Raw genomic sequence first — 22,543 nt, 5'->3', positions numbered from 1 at the left:
CCAATTTCATTGTTACAAATTGAACATAATTAAAGCATAGTGATTACTCACAAAAACAGTATGTAATTATATATTTGTTTTCCGATGGTCTTAGGCGACCCCTGTGAAAGGGTCATTCGACCCCCAAAGGGGTTGCGACCCACAGGTTGAGAACCGCTGATCTAAAAAAATACTGGTGCTTTTTAAGGAAACATCCAGTGATGTATTGTAAAAACATTCCTAAAGTTTTCTGTTTCTTACATTATTCCATCTCCTTTCTGTTTCTCTCTGTGTATCTTTCTCTCTAATTCTCTGTCTCTCTCCATGTGCATGTGCACACCCCCCCCTTAGTTTGTCACCTGTCTCGTAAATATTATCTCTTTTCTTTTTTTTTTTTTAATATATTTTTTATTGATTTTCTACAGAGAGGAAAGGAGAGAGACAGAGAGCCAGAAATATCGATGAGAGAGAAACATTGATCAGCCGCCTCCCGCACACCCCCCACTGGGGATGTGCCCACAACCAAGGCACACGCCCTTGACCGGAATCAAACCTGGGACCCTTCAGTCCGCAGGCCAACGCTCTATCCACTGAGCCAAACCGGTCCCGGCTGTCTCATTTCTTTTTTAATGAAATACATGGTGGTACATGAAAAGCCAGTTTGTAAACTGAAACTGTTTTATTTATATTTATACTAGAGGCCCCTCAGTGTGGCCTGCAGGGATTAGGCTGAAACCGCAGTCCAAGGCCACCTGCTGCGCCTGCCTGCCGCTCCTGCTCATCCTGGCCCCACTGCACCTTCTGTGAGCTCGTGCCCAGTGAGTCCTGATCTATGGGGAGCCCTGCGTCTGGCGCCCATAGATGAGCTGAGCAGCATTCCTGCTGTGGAAGCGCACTGACCACCAGGGGGCAGCTCCTGTGTTGAGCATCTGCCCCCTGGTGGTCAGTGTGCATCATAGCGACTGGCCATCCAGTCATTTGGTTGCTTAGGCATTTATGCATTATTTATTTATTTATTTATTTATTTATATTTGCCTCATTTTTTGTCAAAGTTTAATTCATTTCATTTGATTCTCATAATTGGAAATTAAATATTCAGCACCATTGTATAGACTTATTTTTCCTGTTGGAAATAGCAAATTATGATGACTTGGACCAAAAAAATAGAAATTGGAGCTCTTTGGTGTTCAGTGCCTAGCCTTATAGTTTTGCCTTTAATTATGAAGATATGTGATGATCTCTGAAGACCTAAAGTAAATAGCATGCGCTTTCTTTTCTTTCTTTGTAAAATAGATGGTATGTTCTAGAAGAGTCACCTCTGGGCTTGTAGTGTTTCATAAAATACACAGGTCTGTGTACATACTTATTCTGTGAGCAAAAGTCTATGCCTTTTCTGGTATTTTTCACCTAAGAAAATCTTGAATAGCTAGAAGCTCCATTATTCTTGGTGTGTAATAAGCCCTAGAGTTTATATCCAAATCCAGGCCATGCAGGAGCTCAGAGCCATTCAGTAAAACTCATGAACAGCCTGCTTTGTGGCAGACTGAGCGTCCTTTTTGTTTTGGAAAGCCTCAGAGTGGGGCGGTTTATGTGTGGGAATGACCAGTCAAAATAGCAAGACAGATAGAGGCAAGAATGTCATTTTTCAAAATGTAAACGGGGAGGAGTGGTGCATATGTCAAAACAGAGCACAGGTGGAGATGGGCGGGGATCGGTGATAGTGTCAAAGACAAAACAAAACAAACCGCAATCTTACCTTTGTGGAGCTACAGAATTATTAAATACCTTTGGAAAATGTCCTTCCTACCCTCTCAAACTCAGGATTTTTGCTCTTGTGGATGACACTGGAATGTGTCACGGGCACTCCTTTTTTTGACTATTCTGAAATGTTTGTTCATTTTTCTAGTAAGAAGGAAGAAAAAGTTCTCCTTGAAGAGTTCATTGGAAATTAAGAATATTTATTTTTAGGATGTGATCTGAAAGCGCAGTGGTTAGTGTGATTGGCCACGGAGTGGCCAGGCGGCAGCCCCGGGCAGTAGTCCTGGCTAGCACGTCTTTGCCGCGATGGAGAAACGGTGTTGCGTTCATTGTAATTCTTTCATTCCCTTCCTTGCCAAACCCCATGGCTTCTGTTGTAACATGTGGCGACTTCTCCCCTGGAGACTAACTCAGTCCAAGTTACCATAATATTTAGGACCAGCTACAAAGGCATTTCTTTCCCTAAGCCCATGCCAAATCTCAGCCCAGCTAGCTTCTCCTCCCTGGCCACTCCAATAGAACCAGCTCTTCTTCGAAAAGGACAAGAAGTGCACAGGCCTCTGTTTTATGCCTGTTCAAACAGATTAATACACAAGGCACCTCATGCCTGCCGTTGCTTTGAGTTCTTCACTTGCTTCCAGAGTAGTCTGTGATAGTCTGTTAATTTTGAGAGTGGCACCTTAGATATCTAGAAAGAGGAAAGGAGATTCTGAGTCTACAACAGACTGTCTGCTGTCAGTGCTGATGGAGAAAGGAAGAGTGACTCTAAGACCACAGGCCTTCCCGCTGCGGCTCTGAGCTTCCGGGCAAGCCTGGGCTCCGGAGACCCAGGCCAGGCGGGGCCGGGAGACGTTCTCATCCCTAGCGGCCTTGGATCTTCTACCTGCTAAAGACATCACATAAAACAAAGTAACGTCAATCCTTAAGAAAGAACGCCTAGCAAAATAGGAAAAGGGTTCCTAATAAATTTGTTCTGACCTGTAAACCTGGCCACTTTCCGCCTGGCATTTGATCCATGTACCACATACCTGTTTCATTCATCCTTGTTATATAATTACTTGTTAAAGTAATTATATCCCATAACCAGCTTTGTTAGTATGCATTAATTGGTTCATATTTTTTAGCGAGATTTACTTCCCTTCACTGCTTATTTTATTGGTTTGAGGCCTGACTTTCAACACAATTCATTTTTATGGGTTGTGTTTCTGTCTTTTTAATTTGTTGATTATGTGATACATACAGAAGGGCATATCTAACATATAAGTAAGCACTAAAGCACAATCAAAACAAAACGTGCTGTAGTGAGCCCCACCCAGGTGAACAGTTAGCTTACTAGTATAGGATGGAACATACTTTTGGATTTCTCTGTAGGACTTTGTTTCCCTCGTTCTCTGACTTCCTCACAATTCTGAAATTGTGTTTATAATTCTTTTGACTTTTCAAACAAATATGTTTTATCACATAAATGTGCATTGTTAAAGGTATTTTTATTTTATTTTTTAATACTCACTGGAGGATATTTTTTTCCATTGATTTCTAGAGAGAGTGGAAGGGAGGGAAGAGGGGGAGAGAAAGAGAGAGACACATCAGTGGGTTGCCTCCTGCACGTGCCCCTACCAGGGTTGGGGGACCTGCAACCGAGGTCAGTGCCCTTGACTGGGATTCGAACCTGAGACTCTGGTCTTCAGGCTGATGCTCCAACCACTGAGCCAAACCGGTATTTTTAGACACATAAAATTTGTGTCACACTTTATGTGGCTTTCTGCAGGTTATGTTTTTCCTTCATGTTATGTTTGTAAAATGCATCCACGTGTTTGGGGGTATAACTGCACTTCCTTTGCATATGTTGCTATAATACTCCAGTCGTGTGTGAATAGATCACAGTTGCCTGTTATCTTGTCTGTGGGGCAGGGAGGAAGCCGCTCTGCCTTAGACATGCGATGCTGAGACGTCTGTTAGGGCTCAGTGCAGGCACTGAGCAGACAGGTGGCCATGCAAGCCTGCCGTTCAGGAGAGAGGTCGGGGATGGAGATGGTGGCATGTGGACCACATCTAAAGCATCGTTTCTCCAGCCGCTTCTAGAATGCTATTTAACCCAGCCACTGAGATACTTATTTTAAAAATATATTTTATTTCTTAAAGTTCTATCTTTGTTTTCCTTTTTCACTTGCTGGTCACTTGCTGAAGTGTGACTTGTAAAAGAATAAGTGACAAGAATATGAGCTTCCTCGAAAATAAGGGAAAGTGTTTTGTAAACCCTCACGGGCTGTGAAAAGGTGAAGTAGTATTATGTTAGGAACTCTGGGATTTTCATGAGGTCCAAATAAAACTGTATATATAAATTAAAAATAAAAACATGTACACTCAGTTATCATATTGGGTTTTAATACCTGGTTAACTTTTAGCTAATAGCTAATGTTCACCTGGTGCTTACTTTACATGTATTAACGCATCTAATCTTCACAACAGCCTGTGACTGGTAGCTACTACTTATTCATATTTTACAGACAAGAAAACTAAAAGGTCTAGGTGGTAGACCCAGGACTTGAATCCACCGAGTTGGCTTCTAAAAGCTGTGCTCTTAGCTGCTCTGCGGATCTTCCCCCTTTTAAATGGCAGGTCTCACCCAGTGCCTTCCACTTCAAGATTCCAAAAATGTGAGGGCCACCTTGAACCCACCCACAAAACAGCACTGCAGGCAGTGGACCCTGGCCAAGGGCCTTCTCTCTACTGACTTAGTTTCACCACTGACCCCGTCCTCAGACCTCACAGGGCACTGACCTCCCATCAAGTGCCCACTCTGCACTCGTTGAAAATGTCGTCTCCTTGATGTAAGTTATTTGCCTGAAGCCACCCAATGAGTCAGTAGCCGGCCAGGCACTGGAATCTGGTCTCTTGCCTTTCGAACACCACATGTGTTTGGTGTTAATAAAACCGTATTTCTCCAGGGGATCTGGCAAAAATTTGAAAGTGCTTAACTTGACTGCAGTAAATACTAAGAAATCCCTTTTAAAGCAAAGAAGCCAAGCCCAGCCCGGGAAAACACAGTTTGTCCTGCGGGCCTTCGACGAGCTCACTTTGGCACCAGGATCAGATCCTAGATGGGTCGGCCTCGCTTGGTTCCAACTCCTGCTGGGGCTGCTGGAAGCCGCAGCGAGACCTGGAAATACTCTTGAGGATGACACTGGAATGTGTCGCTCCTCCCCACAGTCAGCAGGTCCCAGCTGATTGTCCTCACATTCCTGGGACATGGTGACACAGGGCAGGACCCAGGTGAACGAGCCAGGCTGTCAGAATCGACGCCTCTCTGCCTGCCTGCTGTGTGACGTGCCGTGCAGTTCGCTTCCCGTGTTTGTGAATGTGCCTTATCTCCTGAGCCACGCCAGGCGAGGGGAAGGTGCAGGCGTGCGCGACAAGGGGAAGAAAATAGAGTCATGGACGGCTTGCGTGCAGGGAGTGGCTTATTACTTTGTCATCAGAATAATTCTGGGCATGTTGTGGACCCTCGGCTAACAACGTGATTAGGAAACAGTTTCACTGAGCAAAATGTTCTCAAAAGCCGAGCTTCCGAGGTGGATCTGATTGTGCTCAGGCCGGAGCTGGGTTTGCATGTATTTTACAGAAGGCAGGTTATCACGGGACACCCGAATGAAGGCCCACAAGGGCACGCTTGGATCCTTTTAATTCTCACAGTTCCCAGGGCAGCCACGGATGATGGAAGTTCACGTCCAGCTCTGCCTTGACAGACGGGCATCAGGCAAAAGCCAGTTGTGGCAAACACGGACCACCTTGGGGCTGCACTCAGCTCAGCAGGTTAAGCTTCATGTCAGTAACCGTCCCTAGACAAGATGCTTCAAAACCACAAGGGTCTCTCTGGACTCTCCGTCCCTTAGAAGGAGTCTGTGTTCCCGCTTTCTCTGCGGTGCACGTGACAGCCGCAGAGACAGAGGCCCACGCCCAGGGCCGGGCCAGGCGGCCACCAGCCCGTGAGCGCTGGTCTGCGATGCAGCTCTGTCAGCTGTGGGCTGCGTGAGCAGGGCAAGTCCCTCTGCCCTGTGTGGGTGGCGATGCCCATCGTAGGATATGTTGCGTGAGGAAGAGCACCTTGACGCTCCCCTACAGCCAGGCGATTGGGGGACCCTCTTAGTGACATGCCTGCCTTCGCAGTCGTCAGCTCTGAGGTCGTCCTCCGCCCCCAGTGCCCTGCTCCGTAGGTAAATGACTTCGTCATCAGGAAGCTGCATGCCGACGCAGGTGGTCATGAGAAGAACTGCCTGAGTGAGAACCAGCTCTTCTTTCCCACATGGACACCCGTGGTTAAAATCGAGCCTCTTTGTCTCTAGGACACGAACAAATAGAAATACCAGATCTTTATCACAGTTCTTAAACTTGGAGAGACGTAGCCCTGTTCTTACACACAGATAAGGTGGAAGGTCAGTGTCAGGAGTGCCTGCTTGCGTGGCTGGCGTACAGATAAAACATGAAAGATCAAGGAGCAATTATCCTCATTGCCCTGCCTCTGTGTCATAAATAATCATTTTAATTTAATGTTAAGAGATTGCTGGGGGTTATCTTGAGATTTATGAGATAATGGTTACAAAGAATTTTCAGTTCTGTGCATGAGCATTCTGATGAAACTCTGAAAGTCCTCTTTCCATTCACTAAAACTAGTGTAGGTGTTGCTGCAACACTTTTTCCTTCCCTTCCTCCTCTTACTACTTGTCTCTTTCCCCTCTCCTGCCTCCTTCCACCCATCCATCCACAGTGTTTACACAGGGATAACCCAGACATCAGTCCGTCCTCCGTGGCATCTGCAGACGAGTGGGAGAACAGGGCAGCGTGCAAAGGCTAGGATGTGCTACAGGGAAAAGAACGTGTACAGAAAAGAATCTGAATCAAACCTGGTGTGAACTCCGGGTGTACATATTCAGAAACTAAGGGTAACGACAGAGGGTGGATTCTTGAGCATACAGACTTGGGTTTTTATAAAGCTGTCTAGTACAGAGTCACTCTTGGAGAGACGACTGTGATGAGCTTGTTTTCACATAGGTAAAGGGTAGGTCGGTCGGAGGACTGGAGGGGTTTTCCTAACGAGCTGAAATGCCGATCTGTAAAAGCTAATTTCTCACATGTGAATTTTAGGGTTGGTGGTGACTGTTGGCTGAGTTGTGATAAACCAGAGGAGAAAACTTTTTATGTTATTTTTTCATAAAGAAGGTTAGAACTAGGATATACATATTCTCTTAGAAGAAGTTTGTGTTCCCATTTTCAGAAGAAGAACTTGAAAAGGGAGAGCTCATTTCTGTGTTGACAGTAGCTCTCTGTTCCTAAAGGAAGTGTACGGAAAAGTCCCCTCACTGTCCTCACACCGAAAACAGGAATCAGGCCGTCTGTTTGTGCAACACTTGGCGGACAGGAGAGCGCGGATGTAAGGAGGGCCACCGTCCCTGCTGAGGCTGGCCCCTGGCTGGCCGGTCTGCCCGTGCAGGCGTGGCTGCAACCCCTGATGCCCCGGCGCGTCCCTGTTTCCTGTCCCCTGGAAAGAGGGCTGTGGATCTCGGCTCTCCGGTCCTCACCACCAAAGCAGGCAAACGCAATGCCTTCTGTTCAGGGAACATGGCTGGTGTCTCAGGTCCCAGGATCTTTCTCGAGTCCCAGGGGGGCAAATCTTGTCTCCTGTTTTTTGGCCCTTCTGACTAAAAGCAGCCAGGGACTTTAAACAGAGGAGAAAATTCAAGCAGAAATCTGCTACAGCTGGAAATTATCTTTAAAATGACCTTTCCTTATTAGAACACTAGTTCATTGAAAGTTTGTTCACATTTGCGCTTGATCTGATGTTTAAGTGATTTAAAAATAAAGAACTCACTTTAATGTTAACAGTTCACTCCACTGTCATATCCGTGGAGTTCTAGGTCTTTGTGAACAAATTAAGTACGGTGCCTTCTTTATGACACAATTAAATCTAGATCCCAGTGATATTTGGCACCTACTAAATACCCAGATGGGCACAGCGTCCGCCTTGAAGTGAAGACGTGCGTAGAGTTTTAATCACATAATGATTTATTTTTGCTCTTTTAAATACCACCTTTTCAATAGTTGCTTCTGAATGAATGAATGAATGATTATTTACTGTGGTTTATAACTAGGAATTTGAACATTAAAAAATTCTAATCAAGATCCAAATGGGAAAAAATTCTCTCTTCTTCTCTCATCCCTTACATTAGAGTAAAAACAAATTGTCTTCTTTTGAAAACTTAACAGTTTGAAAAGTCCCATCATTCTCATCTTGAAAAGTTTAAGAAATCAGTTCAGAGGAAACTTAATTATAGTTCTTAAAACTATAAAAAAGCTCCTATAAAATAAAAACAAGGGTAGGGCTAGAATACGTTTCACCTTTTGAGTATAACCACCCGTTTTGGGGGCGGGGGGGGGGGGCGGGGGGAATGTAGTTACGAAGTAATTTTTGCTGTATCCTCTCCGTTGTATAATCAGTAAACATACTTGGGTTCTTTTAAAAGCACGAACGAGACACAGTGCTTGTTCCCTTCCCGGGGAAGGTCATTTGAGAGCGAAGGCCAGATCCCACCACAGGCCTCGGACGGAGCACAGGCTAAAGGCAGGAGGGCCTGCTCCACTGTAGGGTCTAATGTGAGAGTTCTGGATCCGAATTTTATCCTCCTTTATCTTTGGAAGTGAGTACATCTTCATAGCCTGTGCTCTGGCCAGACACCACACACACACACACACACACACACACACACACACACACACGCATGCCACCCCTCAGAGATGACCCTCAGCCCCTGGTTTTCCAGCGTCAGCTGTCCCAACGGGCCATGAGGACTGTGGCTGAGGCTGGGGTTTGGTGAAAGCTGTTAGTGCTCCCGACAGAGGACTGAACTCGGGGCAGACATGGGGCAACAGAAAGCTGTCCGGGGTCCATGCAGGGGTGGCCCCCGGCTGTCAGATCCTGCCCCCAGACTGCCCGGTGTGTCTGTAGTGAGCACGGCATGTGCGGTGGATGTAAGTGTTCTGACACTCGCCTAGCTAAATATAATCTATAATTTTGAAGTGAGGTTGAAGCATGAAAGATCATGCTTTTCCAACTGCTCTGTGACTTCCATCCTTTTTTGATGATGGTGACTGAAGCCTGCCGGCATTTGAACATTTTCCACCCATTTGTTCAGACACCTGCAGTTGGGTGCCAGTGCTGATATTTAATTGTTTGAAGGTAAATTATAAAACCCTGCAGAGGCTGTTTTCACCCTGGAAAATAAGATGGGTCTCTTACAAACACTGGCTGCCTGCTCCTTGCCTGTCCTAGGACTGAGGTGCCGGCCCCCCCTTGGGGGCGACAGCCACCAGCTCCCGGCACTCCCTGGGGAGTCCGTCTGTCAGGAGCAGAGTTACTTCAGGAGCCACAGTTCATCCTGGATTCTGAAGACAGTGACTGGCCGAGTCAAAGGTCTGCTTTATCAGCCCGAAGACTTCCTTTATTTTTCAGTTTGCTCACACACCTCTGCTCCTGTGGACACTCTGCAGCCACAGAAGATACCAGAACGAGATTAAAACAGCCCTGCAGCAGAGCCAGGGCGCTCTTGGCTCGTGCCTTGTTATTTGTCCCTCCAGCGGTTCCTCGCAGTTGTGACGTCAAGGCTGCCATTCAAAGCTGAGAAAACGGAAACCCTGGCCTCTCTTCGCATCAGTGGCCCGGACAAGCTGTTGTTTCTCAGGCATCCAAAAACGCCCTGTGTCTGGCAGAGCTATGCATTCCATGCCTGGGTGACCTGGTTAAATGGAGGAAACCGAATGCCGTCCGTCCGCCGAACGCTCTCCAGAGCGAGCGTCCCGTCCCGCGCCCCTGGAGCCGGGCCCCACCGCTGAGGCCTAGCCAGGGGCGGCAGCACGCCCCACACTATCTGCACACACAGCCTCTGTGCAGTCTTAGAGAGAATGTCATTATCAGGGCCCTCATTAATATGCAAAGCAGCCACATCATTATGCTGTCCTTGAGGTCAGTGCCACAAACTCCTCTTTGGAAAACCAGTGCTGTGTTAAACATCTTCTGGAATCGTAGTTCAAAACCACTGAACTGCCACCTCTTCCTTCCATCCCACCTCTGCTCACCTCATCCCCCACGACAGACCCTGGATCTCGAAAGGCTCCTGTGTGCACTTCCACGTTAACTTCGCACGGCGCGTTACTGAGCGTGGGTATCCTTCGCATGTGTCCGAAGAAAGCCTGGACTCGAATGTGTCGGTCACAGGCTCTGGGTGGTTCTGAATGAAGAGCGCCTTTCGTTTTCAGAGGCAAGGAGCTGTTTCAGAGGGTCGCAGCACCGTTGCCTCTTTAGGAACAGGCCAAGATCCCCACAGCAAACAACGATCTTGCAAGGCCAAAGCTCACTTAATGTTCTGATGGCGCACAGCACTTCCCAGCTTAGACGCAGTCCTCTGAGGGCATGCGCTCTTGGGTTTCTTTCTGGCGTGGGTGACATTATTTTCTTAGATACCAGGAGGTGGACGTAATAGTAGGAAAAGTGCAACAACCACACTTTGTATTCCAGGGTCATGTTGGTTACTAGTAAGTCAATATGCATTTGAAGTTTTATGTTACAAACCCCATTAAATCTTTCTCAAAACAGCCCTTCTCTGAACCTTTGATTGAAGGATATGCAGACACCAAAACCATTTAGTTTTATACACAAGTGTATTTATAGATTTTATATCAGGAAGAATCTTGGCACGGTTGGGCCTTTTTAAAGTAAATTATTATAAGACAAGATTCTTCCAGAGTATAAACTCCTGTCTTTGGGGAAAGAAGTCGAAACCTTGAGGAAGCTGGGTAAAGATGGAATGGATGGAGTGTGTCTTGTAAAGTTAGGATTTACACTGAGAGTCGCCTAGACTGCAGTTGAGTTTTGCCTGGTCAACAGACCTGCCCAGGGGCCAGCTCAACACCACATGGCTGGATGACCCGTCGCTGCCACCACAGAGGCAGCAGTGGGCATAGACGTGGAGCTCAGGAGCATGCGTGCTTTGGACTAGGTGAGCCTGACAATCTTGAAATGGGTGGAAAACTAGGACATTACTTTCCATTTGTGGACTGGAGGATTAGTCCTTTTTTCCTGACTGCTGTTTGCATTTCAGTAATCCTTTTATCCTTCCTTTTCCCATCACGATCATTTCTAGAAGTCCTTACCTGAAGACAATGGTCTAGAAAACTGTGACTTTTTAAGAGAATCAACTTAAAACTGAGTCACGCATTTAAAACACACAGTAACATTATTTTTAATCCTCACCCAAGGATATGTTTACTGATTTTAGGGAGAAGAAGGAAAAGAGAGAGAGAGAAAGAGAGAGAAACATTTTTTAAAGTATTTTATTGGGACTAACTTATTGGGAAAAGTTTTAAAAATGGAATCTAAGTTTGTTTTACATTATATAACAGAAATTTGGTATATGGCGCAACAGTATGTTATTTCTTAGAGCAAAGATCGAATGTTGACTTCTGTGATAGAATCATAACCTAAAGAGGGTGCCTACGCGTTCAAATGTTCCCAAGGACTGCTCTTAGTCTTTTGATATACAGACCATCCTCTCAAAGAGTCTACCCCTCATGTAATCATTTCTGTTGACTTTTTCTTACTCAGTTAGCAACTGTTCAAACTCTCTTTGACCCTTATTTGTCCACGACCATGTGTGACAAAAGCGCGGGCAGTTTAGGGTCATTCTTGTCAACTTCATGTAAAACGTGCAGTTTCACATTACAAGTGAACTGTATTGTGTTTGCATTTTTACTCTGTGATGCTAACCAGCCAAGAAAGTGAGCAGGAATGGATGCTGATGTTAATGCGATCTACACATTGAGTGATAACTTTGTCAATATTTTTATATTATGACCCGTGCTTCCTTATGCAGCCCGGTAACCACAGGGAGTCAGCGAATGATTACTCAAGTTATTAATGACACCCCCCCCCCATATCATGTTATAGGTAAAGCACTCTGTATGGCTTAGTGGGCTTTATAATCAACCACATCGATTTGTATGCCATTCTTGGCACTTAACTAGGTTGTAAAACTTTGGGTGAGTTATTCACAGAACCTCAAATTCTTGATCTGTAATGTAGAATAACAAAACCCACTCATAGCATGGTATAGGGACTGGAGCCCACATATATAAAACTCCTGGATAGTACATCGTGCATGCAGCTCAAGAAATGATTCCTAGCCCAGCCGGCGTGGCTCAGTGGTTGAGCATCAACCTACGAACCAGGAGGTCACAGTTCAATTCCCGGTCAGGGCACATGCATGGGTTGCGGGGTCAATCCCCCGTGGGCAGGAGGCAGTTGACCAATGGTTCTCTCTCATCTTTGATGTTTCTATATCTCTCTCCCTTCCTCTCTGAAATCAATAAAAAATAGTTTTTTAAAAAATGATTCCTATTAGAGTTGCTATTGTATTTCTGTGGTGCCTTTCATTTCATATGAGACGTTCCCATTTAATTCAGGCTGAAGAACTTAAATTTTAGCCAAGTCACTGAAGCTTTTTAAGGTGTGCAGTGACCCCAGGAAACTAAATTTCAGAAGGTGATGTTTGGTGATTATGTACTGCATGGATTAGATCACATAATTGGATAGCTGTTTTCTTCATGCTATAGATGAGAACACTGAGACCCAAGAAAATTACATAACTTCCTCTGGATCACGTGGTTTGTGTCTGGCAGAGCCGAGTCCCTGTGTTTTTCCACCACACAGTTGCTCACTGGCAAGTAGACCAATTAAAAAGGCCGTCATACTCGCCTGGGAACGGTGATAAAGGCCCGCGTGTTTACCGGAGGCAGGAATGGGAGGGAGAGGACAGAGGCAGCCGTCACTGAAACAGGTGTTGATCAGATTGGTGGCGACTGAATCAGCTCGGTTCAGTGAGGAAGGGAGTCAGGGGTCCCAACTCTCAAGCCTGGTCAGATGGCCATACAATTAATTAAACTAAAATAAGTAGAGTGTGCTGCTTTTTTTGTCTCCTAATGAGTTTCAATGGCCTCACTGTCCATTTGGAAATACTACTATGAAGGATTAACAGTAGAAGATGCCAGTGCTGAATAAATAAATTTGACATTCTAATGCAGAGGAGGGGTGTTGAAGCCACTGTACTACACATAAGTGTGTGTGTGTGTGTGTGTGTGTGTGTGTGTGTGTGAGAGAGAGAGAGAGAGAGAGAGAGAGAGAGAGAGAGAGAGAGAGAGAGAGAACTGGACTTTGCAGCACACTCCAAATTCAAGACTGAGTCGGGATTATACATTGTACCTTCTGCCCAGATATAATCACAGCCCCTTGTATCTTGTCAGGAAGAAGCGCTACTTCCATAGGTTCTGTGTTTGCATGTTTGTTTTGTTGGATGGGTCCTGCTGTGCACTGAGAGACAGACTTTGCTAGGCTCTGCTTTGCAAACAAATCTGTTCACGCGCACTCTCTCTCACTGTGTGTTACTCTGGCTCAGCTTTCCCAGCAGACACACGGAAGCCTGGGAGTGTAGAGGCTTGTTTTCTTCCAGACGTGTGCAGGCACCAGAGGCAAACGCGCACATGCATTTACCATGAGCCCCTCTACCCCGTGTCAGTTTCTAAATCTTCACAATTTCAACCCTGGGCCGTGGACTCTGTAGATACATTGCAGCTCAGTACATACACAGCACCCCGGGGAGGCACCCTGGAAGCTGGCACCAAACCATGGATCGAGCTCAGTAAATGCAGAAAGCTCTCGTTGCCCTTCAGCGCATTCTGTAGGCCGTAAGTAGAGTTAGTCACCCGAGTTGATAAAGCATAAAACTGGTTTCTCCAAAAGGGGATGGTTTGTCCCTTTCTCAGATTGGAATATGAACTTAAAACAATGCATATCCATACAGTCACTTCCTCCCTATAGCTTTTTGCAACTTATCTTTAATATTCCAGCCAAGTTCAGGTTTTTATGACAGGAAGTATGAATGGTCATGACAAGTGTAAATAACTTTTGCTTTTATGATTATGGTACAGGAAGTAACTTCTCACGCCAAATAAATCTTTGGGGAGGAAAAAAGAGCCGGCTTATAAATTTAACGTACATCAGTTTCCTAGAATCTTTGCTCTCTTAAGTGGAAATAAAACCAGAATGTGGTCTTATTTCTTTCTCTGCTTAACTGCTGTTGTCAACAAATGTCTTTGTTTTGGGAAGAGATATTTTCAGGTATGTTGGTGTGACCCAGTGTGATATAGAACCATTAAAAAAAACCTCAAGTGAAACTAGTAAGGCCAGACTTTATAGAATGAATAGCATGAAAAGCTTGAAAACCCTACATAGGAAATTATTTCTTCCTTGAAGACTCGGTTGGCCAGCTCTAGCTGGTGTGGCTCAGTTTGTTGTAGTGTCATTCTGTGCACCAAAAGGTTTCCTGTTCGATTCCTGACCAGGGCACATGCCTGGATTGCGGGGTATGCAGAAGGAAGCTGGTAGATCGATCTCTCTCAAAACGGAGAAGCGCCCAGCCAGCATGGCTCAGTGGTTGAGTGCCAACGTATGAACCAGGAGGTCGTGGTTCAATTGCCGTCAGGGCACGTGCTTAGGTTGTGGGCTCACTGCCCGGTGTGGGGCATGCAGGAGGCAGCCAGTCAATGATTCTCTCTCATCATTGATGTTTCCATCTCTCTCTCCCTCTCCCTTCCTCTCTGATACCAATAAAAATATATTAAAAAAAACCCTGAGGAGTCCCTCAACTTCCAGTTACTCTGATAGCCACGTTCAATAAGCAAGTGGTGTCAGCTACACCTTAATAAAAATGAATGAATGAATGAATAATAAGCACACAGGAAAGACAGTTTAACATCACAGAGTTTGCATATCAGCAAGTTTAAAGAAAAAGGAAAGAGTTGGGTAGAACTTGAATTATGTTCATCATAACCAGAACTTTAGAATCTTTGTTTTTCCCTAATTTAAAAAAGAAAAGTAAAAATGGGAAGAAAAGGTTTTCCCCTCATCTGCCTTCTTAAAGCCAGAGGAACTTGAAGTGAGAGGAGGGTGTGTAAGAGACCATCATTTTGAGGACTAATGTTACACACGCATGCAATACATGAATGGCGGGAGGCCTGACAGTCACATTAAATCGCCTGGGGAACGTCCCGCAGTTCCAGAGGCACTCGCAGCCCCTGTGAGGCTGTGCGGCTGTGCGGCTGTGAGGCTGTGAGGCTGTGCGGCTGTGAGGTTGTGCGACTGTGAGGCTGTGAGGCTGTGAGGTTGTGCGGCTGTGAGGCTGTGCGGCTGTGCGGCTGTGCGGCTGTGAGGCTGTGCGGCTGTGAGGCTGTGGGCAGTGGGTCAGCGTTTCCCTGGGAGCTACAGGTTAAAGGTTCAAATTTAACTCTGACCTTGAGCCTCACTTAACCACACTGCCTGAAAACAAGATCTCTAATCCCCTCTACCTCTAAAACTCGGTATCAGGTTTTGCAAAGAAGCAGTTTGCAAATTATGGGAAGCTGTTTTCAGAAAACAAACTAATGTGTTAACGTTACAAGTGCTTAGTTATCATTAACTTTCTCTAAATTCTGCAGAGAATGTATTTCTGTCTGGCGTGATTAAAATGCTGCCTCACGTGTGTGTGTTTTTTAAAATATGTTTTCACTTATTTCACAGAGGGAGGGAGGGGGGGTAGAGAGAGGGAGAGAGAGGGAGAGAGAGAGAGATCAAAGATGAGGGAGAATCGTTGATCAGCTGCCCCCTACACGCCCCCCCCCCCCCACTGGGGATTGAGTCCCTCACCTGGGCATGTGCTTTGACCAGGAATCAAACTGTCACCTCCTGGTTCATAGGTTGACTGTCAGCCACTGAGCCACACCAGCTGGGCTCGTGTGTGGTTTTCCAGGCAGTTTCCTATGTGCTGTTTAACTTACTAGGCACCCCAGCCGGGTCAGACGGGCGCACCTGCTCATGGAAGGCTGCGGGCAGGATGTTCAAGGTCAAGCTCCCTAGTTCTGTGTGCTGGCTCCACCACCTACTGATTATGTGTCCCTGGCCAAGCCCTTAATCTCCCAGGGGCTCAGTTTCCTTGTCTGTGAGATGGAGAGAAGAGTAGAATTCAGCCGGTAGGGTTGCTGAGAGGGTCAAATAGGTAGACAGGTATATGGCTCTTGTCAGGGCCTGAGCCAGCCCTGAATGTCAGTCTGTTTATCACTGATGGTTGGAGCGGCTCAGCCAACGGAGGGCCTCCCTCCAGCTTCCCGCTTCCGTGTGAGGCCACTCCCCTTCCTGTCCGTAAAAGTGCCACTGAGGAGCGCACTCCTTTTCACGGTTTAAAAGAAAACCGAGTAAACATCAAACATAGAGAACATTTGTCACAGAGTTTTACTTTGTTGGGGGCGTGAGGAGAATGTGTGGAGCCGGTGAGCCCTGGGTCTGGAAAGCAAACACCGATTCGGTAAACTTGGCCTTGAGCGGTGTCCCCAGCACACCAGGTTCCCCCAGGACCTGGGTAGTCTCCGTTGCTTAGTCCTATTCTAGACACCCAGCCTCCGAAATTACCTCTCTTAGCCCCAAATTGGCAGGGCTTCCCAGAGGGCAGTAGCTTCTAGCCGTGGCCACACCTGTTGGGTTTCCCCCAGGCCTGTCTGCCATGACCTTTACTATCTTGCTCGACTTTGCCTTTCTCTTCTTAAACCCTCTGCACTGGCCATCCAGGCCTTGAAAGGAACTTCCCTGTGAAGCAGCGTCTGAAATGGGAACCAGTTGCATTGAATCTTGGAACGCTCTGAGCGTGTGTGTGTGTGTGTGTGTGTGTGTGTGTGTGTGTGTGATGGTGACCCAGCCTAGACGGAGGCCTCGTGCGAAGCAAGTGAGGAAAGCAGATAACAGTGGGGCCTTGACTTACGAGTTTAATTCGTTCAGTGACAGAGCTCGTAACTCAAATTACTCGTATGTCAAATCATAAAGTGAACGAGTGAGACACGTGATGCTGGGCTGATGTTGTGGCGTTCACTGTGGCGTTCACTGCGCCAACTAGTGGTGGGGTGTCTGAAGCTGGCTCGTAACCCGAATTTTAGCTCGCAACTCAAAGCAAAAAATCGGCCGAGAGACGGCTCGTATCTCGAAAAACTCGTTAGTCGGGACACTCATAAGTCAAGGCCCCACTGTACTCTAACAGTGGGGTAGTTGTCGGGCCTCTAATCGTTGCTTTTTAAAAAATTTTTCTTACCAAGCTCAGTATCCATATGATTGTTTAAAAGTGTAGATACTTACCCTCGACCTCCCAGTAAAGGGCCCTGGTCTTGACGTTGGACAGGAAGTTCCTCTTCCTGTCGCGGAGGGTCGTAGGTCTCGGGAGTGAGGGCGAGGGTGACAGTGTGCAGTGCAGCTGCTGTAACTTAAATTCCTGCTGCCAGTTTTTGGTGCTATTTTACTGCTCAGTGTGAAGATTATTTTCATGCCACCCTCGTGGCTTCCATGCTCTTCTTTATAAAATACCATTTGGTAAATATTACAAGAACAAAGCGCATTAGTGAAAGTTTCCTTCCAGAGGATGAAGCCGGATGCTGGTGTTGCATTTTTCATGTACATTCTTCATGTTTGTCCTGAGTACTCACAAGGAGAGGAATCGGGGCGCAGCTGGCAGCGCGCCCCGTGACAGGCCTGAGGGACCAGTGGTGGGAGCTGGAGCATCCCTCCTCCCTCTGTGAGGGGCGCCCTCCTCCCTCTGTGAGGGGCGCCCTCCCACCATCCCACCCAGGTGGAGGCACAGCCCCAAGCCCAGATGAAGGACAGGCTTTTTTTAAAGCTCTTTTTTCTTTCTTTCTTTCTTTCTTTTTTTTTTTTTTTTAGCAAAATGTCTCTTAGTCCCTTCAGAAAATGAGCTCTGGCACCTTCCATACCCTTTCGGGTGGGATAAAAGCAATTTTTCTTACTCATTTTGCCCAGCTGTCAAGAAATGCTACTCTTCTCTGATGTAAATGATCAGGTGCGGCTAACGCCAAGAGAAATCCAAAAGGTCACCTTTTAGTTCTTCAAGGCCAGTTTCCAAAGCGTGCTTTGGTGTGAAAGCCACATGGCCACTCTGTTACTGTGACAGGGTCTTAGCAGTAGTGTTATTTTGTGCCCGCCCATCACAGGGAGATCTGGACCAGGTCTTCTCACAGCCTGCCCGCCCCCCCCCCCACACACACACACCCACACCCCCGGGCGGCGCTCAGCACCTGTGTCTTGCGTGTCTCGGTGCCCAGCAGGGAAGGTGAGGAAGGTGATTTCCATCTTTGAAATTTGGGGACAAACAAGAGTAACTCTTTTTCTCTCCTTGAAGGGTTAACACTCGAACCAGCTTCAGATTGGTTCACTTGAATCTTAAAATTACTTTTCTGATCACGCACTCTGAAGGTCTAAGCATTTGTGAAATGTCTTTTTTTTCCCCCTTTCTCCTGATGCTGTCTCCCTTGGCCGTCTTAATTACACAGGGCTGAGAAACCAAATTAAAATTAGGCGTGGCTGGTGAGCAGTGAGCACGTTGCATGCTTTTAGCTTTGCTTGTTGGAGTTACTTTCCTCGCTGTGTGCTTTCCCTCCCCATCCCCCCCTCCCCCTCCCAAAAGGAAATATCATAAGCTCTTTTAGAAATACTCACAGGAAGTGAGTATCCATATGCTGGTTACTCGCCAGTAACCGAGCGTTGACAGGTGGAGAACGGGGCTGCAGCTGCCCCCCCCCCCCCCCGATTTATCTGAACATTCCTCCCAGAGGATTTAATCCAGGATGAAGGGACCAAGGGTTTTTGTACTGAGGGAGTCAGAGGAAATGGGTCACTGTGTGTAATCTTGAGACTGGGTGATTCAGGAGCCCTGATGGGGTCCGCAGGCACGTGGCTGCCACCGCGGAGGTTTTTGCTCACTTCTCAGAGGCCAGGCTGCCTTCTAAAAATTAATGCTCGCTCCGCCGCCAACAACGATTCTTTTGCAATGAATCACTTCCAGAAATGAATAGCCACAGTTTTTTGGAATGACGGTTGTGAAATCCCTCGTTTATAATGGCAGGTTTTCAGTTGGTGGTTTTATCAGAGAGAATTTCTCAAGATCAAAACGAAACCTCCTCTTTAAAAAGAAAGAAAGTGCTGGCTATACAGAAAGCAAAAGTGCTTGCAGCCTCCTGCCGAGGAGCTGTCACGGAGGATCCCTGGACCTTGGTTGAGAGATACGTGCCCACGTGTTGGCCGGAATGCGTGAGTTCTTGGAATGGTGGATTCACTGCCGGTAGCTGGTCGTTTCCTGTGCAGAAGGTCACTCGCTCCACGAAACGCTCCACGCGGTGAGTGGGAGGTAGAGTTCGAAGATTGTTGCTAACCTGGTGTTCGCCGTCCTGAGCTGTGGATTCCCAGGACTGCTGGCAGGCCCCTGAGTGTTCCTGCTTTGCATGATTTGATGATGGAACCGCAGGGCTCACAGACGCCCGGGAAGGGGTTTTCAGAATGTGGATTAATTGAATAGTCCTGCAATCTTTTGAATATATACTAGTCCTTTTGAGGAGGGAAGGATCTTCAACAGAAGGAAGCGATTGGGGGGCGGGGGCAGGGCTTTTACAAGTACAGTTGCTTCTCTTCTATGTTTCAGTATCATTCTCTCCCCTTGTGTGAAAGAAAGAAATGACTGCATGGTCTCAACAAAAAAAGTTATGCCAACTCTTTAGATGAAGAAACTTCCATCTGGATTATTCCCCCCCCCCCCCTTCTAAACCTTCACAAGGAAGTCTTCATGAAGAAGACTGACCTGGTGGGACCTGCTGTGTGTCTCATGCAGACCCCGGGGGGCTGGGTTGTGGGCAGCACGTCATCCAGGGGCCCAAGGAAGGAACAGTTACTGGAAACAGTGAGTGCAGCTTCGGGATTGTTCTCTCCAGAGTGGAGAAGCCGCTTGACCTCCTGACTCATTTCATAGGAATTGAGAAAACAACCTAGTGTGGTTTTCATTGTTAGTCCTGGAGGATTCCAAAATCCGTGTGTCTGCAAATAGGATGAGCTGGAGACCGGCAGGGTGGCCACTTGCTGTCTCTACTTGCCTGTTCTCCGAATGAACCCACTCCTTCCTCCCAGGGCCAGTCCGGCCTGCGCCTGGGCACCCTTTGTGTGGCTCTCGGTGGTGAGTACGGATGGCAGCAATTTCTGATTTTCACTGGTTCTTGCTTCTGAATGTCTGTAAATGGCATTTCATCAAAAGAAAGCTTTAAAGGACATTTTCTATTTCTGTAAAAGAAAACACTCTGGGCGTGGTGATGATGATAAAAGACAACATAACACAGACAGCAATAGAAGCGAAGGGTTAGGATATGTTTTGCTATTTTTTGGTAGTGTGTTGACGTGAAGGCAGCTTTGATTTTGACGTTTATAGTAAGTGATTTTGTATAATGTTATTTAAAACACAAGTATGGAAGGTAACAGTACATTCTAACAAAAATAATACGCTTACTGGTAGTTAAATGAAAGGCGTGTGTGTGGGGCTCATAATATTTATGTGCAGAGGGACTTTGGGTTCATAATGTTTTGGTTTTAAATCAATGTTATCAAATAAGCTACAGGTATGGAAAGAGGTCAAAGAAAAATACATTGAATCTGGCTAAAAGTAGACACTAAGATATTTGAAGTGATTGATTGCTATTTGAAGTGTTACATTTTTGCCCCTGGTATAAGTTTATATTTGCTGGATCCCCCAGATCACCCCTCAAGTTACATTCTTCATTAATGCAAAAGGTGTTTCGTGTGTAATGAGTACAGGGCTTCTCATGCTCTGGGGGATGACTGAGTAGAAAGGGTCAGTCGTGCTGGTGCTGTTCATTCCATCTACTGCCTTCTGTCTGCGTGCCCCAGAGTCGGAGCTCTTGGCCTTTCCAGGGTGCCAGGCCCCTGTGAGACTGTGCGGAAACCACCCTCAGACACAGACATTTGCCTGTGGGACTCCAGCCTAAACCGAGACTGTACCTTGATTGTGCTTTCCTTTAGGATCCCAGGAAACACTGATCTGAAAGGGAGGGGAGGCGTCCAAGTCAGAAAGAAGTATTCTCTGTGGTTGCTAGGTTGGGAGTACAGAGCCAGAGACAAGGAGGAAGGGTGGAGAAGACATGGGACTGACCTGAAACAGAGATAGTAGCTGATATCACCAGAACCTCCAAACAGATGCCCCAGGACCCCTAAACATTCAGCCGTGTGTACTGGTCAGGTACCTTGTGAAGTCCCCCGAGGCCTACGGACCCGGTGTTCAGCAGCTGGAAGTTCTCCTCGTGCATAATGAACTCGCTTCTCTTCCTTGTTTCTTTTCCATTGTGGATGCTACCAAATTAGGTAGGACAGCAAGTCGTCTGAACTCCAGAAATATAATGTATAAAAACTGGGAAAAACGATTCTCCATTAGCAGAAGAAATTGGGTGGGAGTATTAAAAACAAGAACAACCCACACTGTTTTTAAAAACGGTTGCTCTTAATGCCCTTCAACTAATTTAAGTCAATACTGTCATGCTGTTGTGGAAAAAATATATACATGATTCTGGGTGTATTGAAAGGAATATGACATAAAAGGGTAAGAAAATAAGACTTGCATTAGTCAGGCTCATTATTGTGTCCACTTTGAGTCACATTTGAAAAAAGATTCGGGGCCCTAGGAGGCTGACACGCAAGCACAGAATCTCATGCCCTCCTAGCGCGAGAGGGCTGTTGGCTGCAGAAGGCTAACGGGTTCCTTCCTGCTGGCCTTCCAGCCGTCACAGCCTGAGTTGTCTTTATATTCAGGGCCCACCACAGGGCCTGTCTTCACTCAGTGGGTTGTGATACTTTATTTTTTCCTTTTTATTGACTTCATTGGGGGTGACACTGGTTAACAATATTAAACAAGTTTCAGGTGCACAGTTCTACAACACATCATCTGCCCGCTGTACTGTGTGTTCACCGCCCCAAGTCAAGTCTCCATCCATCGCCATGTATCTCCCCTATTACCCCCCACACCCCCCACAAACCCCCCCGTGAGCAACACACTGTTGTCTGTTGCAATACTGTAAATGACCGACGTGTGTGGGGACCTTAGTGACACTTCTGTGATGGGCTCAGCAGGAGTAAATAGATTCAGGTAGAACTGGAGGACATAGGTACACAATAAATAAATGTATTGGCTGATTAATAGATAGGAAAGACCATCTCAATTGCCAAGGCGATAAAATAGATGAGTGGCTAGCTGAGGGAAGTGATGAAATCTTTGGTTGGGGTCTCTTTCAGGACAAGACCAGGTAGGTCTGTTTGGGATGGCAGAAACATTTGTTGATTCGTGCAGCAGACACGGAGGGGGCCTGCTTTGCGAGGCGCTCACAATCTGGTAGAGGAGGCAGGATTCACCACAGGGTCACACATATGATCAGTACCGGGGGACCTCGTCACTCCGAGCTGCCATCCAAGAGGCTTCCTGATGGAGGTGATGTCCGCACTGACTCCCGAAGGCCAGCGCTCGAGGAGTCAGTGAGACAAGGGAGGCAAGCGCTGTGCTGAGGGGCCAGGCAAAAGGAACAGCAGCGTATGCAGAGGCTCAGAGCTGTGAGGGGTGGAGGAGGGTGTGGGGAAAGGGATGATGGGACACGAGGAAGTGGAGGGGTCGTGGATAACAGAGGCCTAACGCCCCAGCTTGTTTGCCTGGAGATGTCTCCCTGGGAAGCCAAGGTGGCAGGATGTACACTTAGAAAGATCAATGCAGTGAGGAGAATAAATGGGGGTGGGGTCGATGAGGGGACAGGTCAGGCCAGGTAAGGAGACCAGGTAGAGAAAGCTGCTCTAGTCACA

The 22,543-nt window shown here is 46.8% G+C and overlaps 1 long non-coding RNA gene across 1 annotated transcript; it reads left to right on the top strand.

Annotated features, from left to right (window-relative positions):
* The first annotated feature begins 598 nt into the window (after positions 1-598).
* On the top strand, positions 599-7,914 carry LOC132242767 (uncharacterized). The gene is made up of 2 exons (XR_009454701.1): positions 599-6,934; positions 7,052-7,914. It is a non-coding gene; the product is annotated as an uncharacterized LOC132242767 (long non-coding RNA).
* The last annotated feature ends 14,629 nt before the right edge of the window (positions 7,915-22,543 follow it).

Source organism: Myotis daubentonii, chromosome 10, assembly GCF_963259705.1.
Source record: "Myotis daubentonii chromosome 10, mMyoDau2.1, whole genome shotgun sequence".
Classification (NCBI taxonomy): domain Eukaryota; kingdom Metazoa; phylum Chordata; class Mammalia; order Chiroptera; family Vespertilionidae; genus Myotis; species Myotis daubentonii.
Note: the sequence above shows the minus strand (reverse complement) of the source record. Positions and strands in the feature narration are given on the sequence as shown.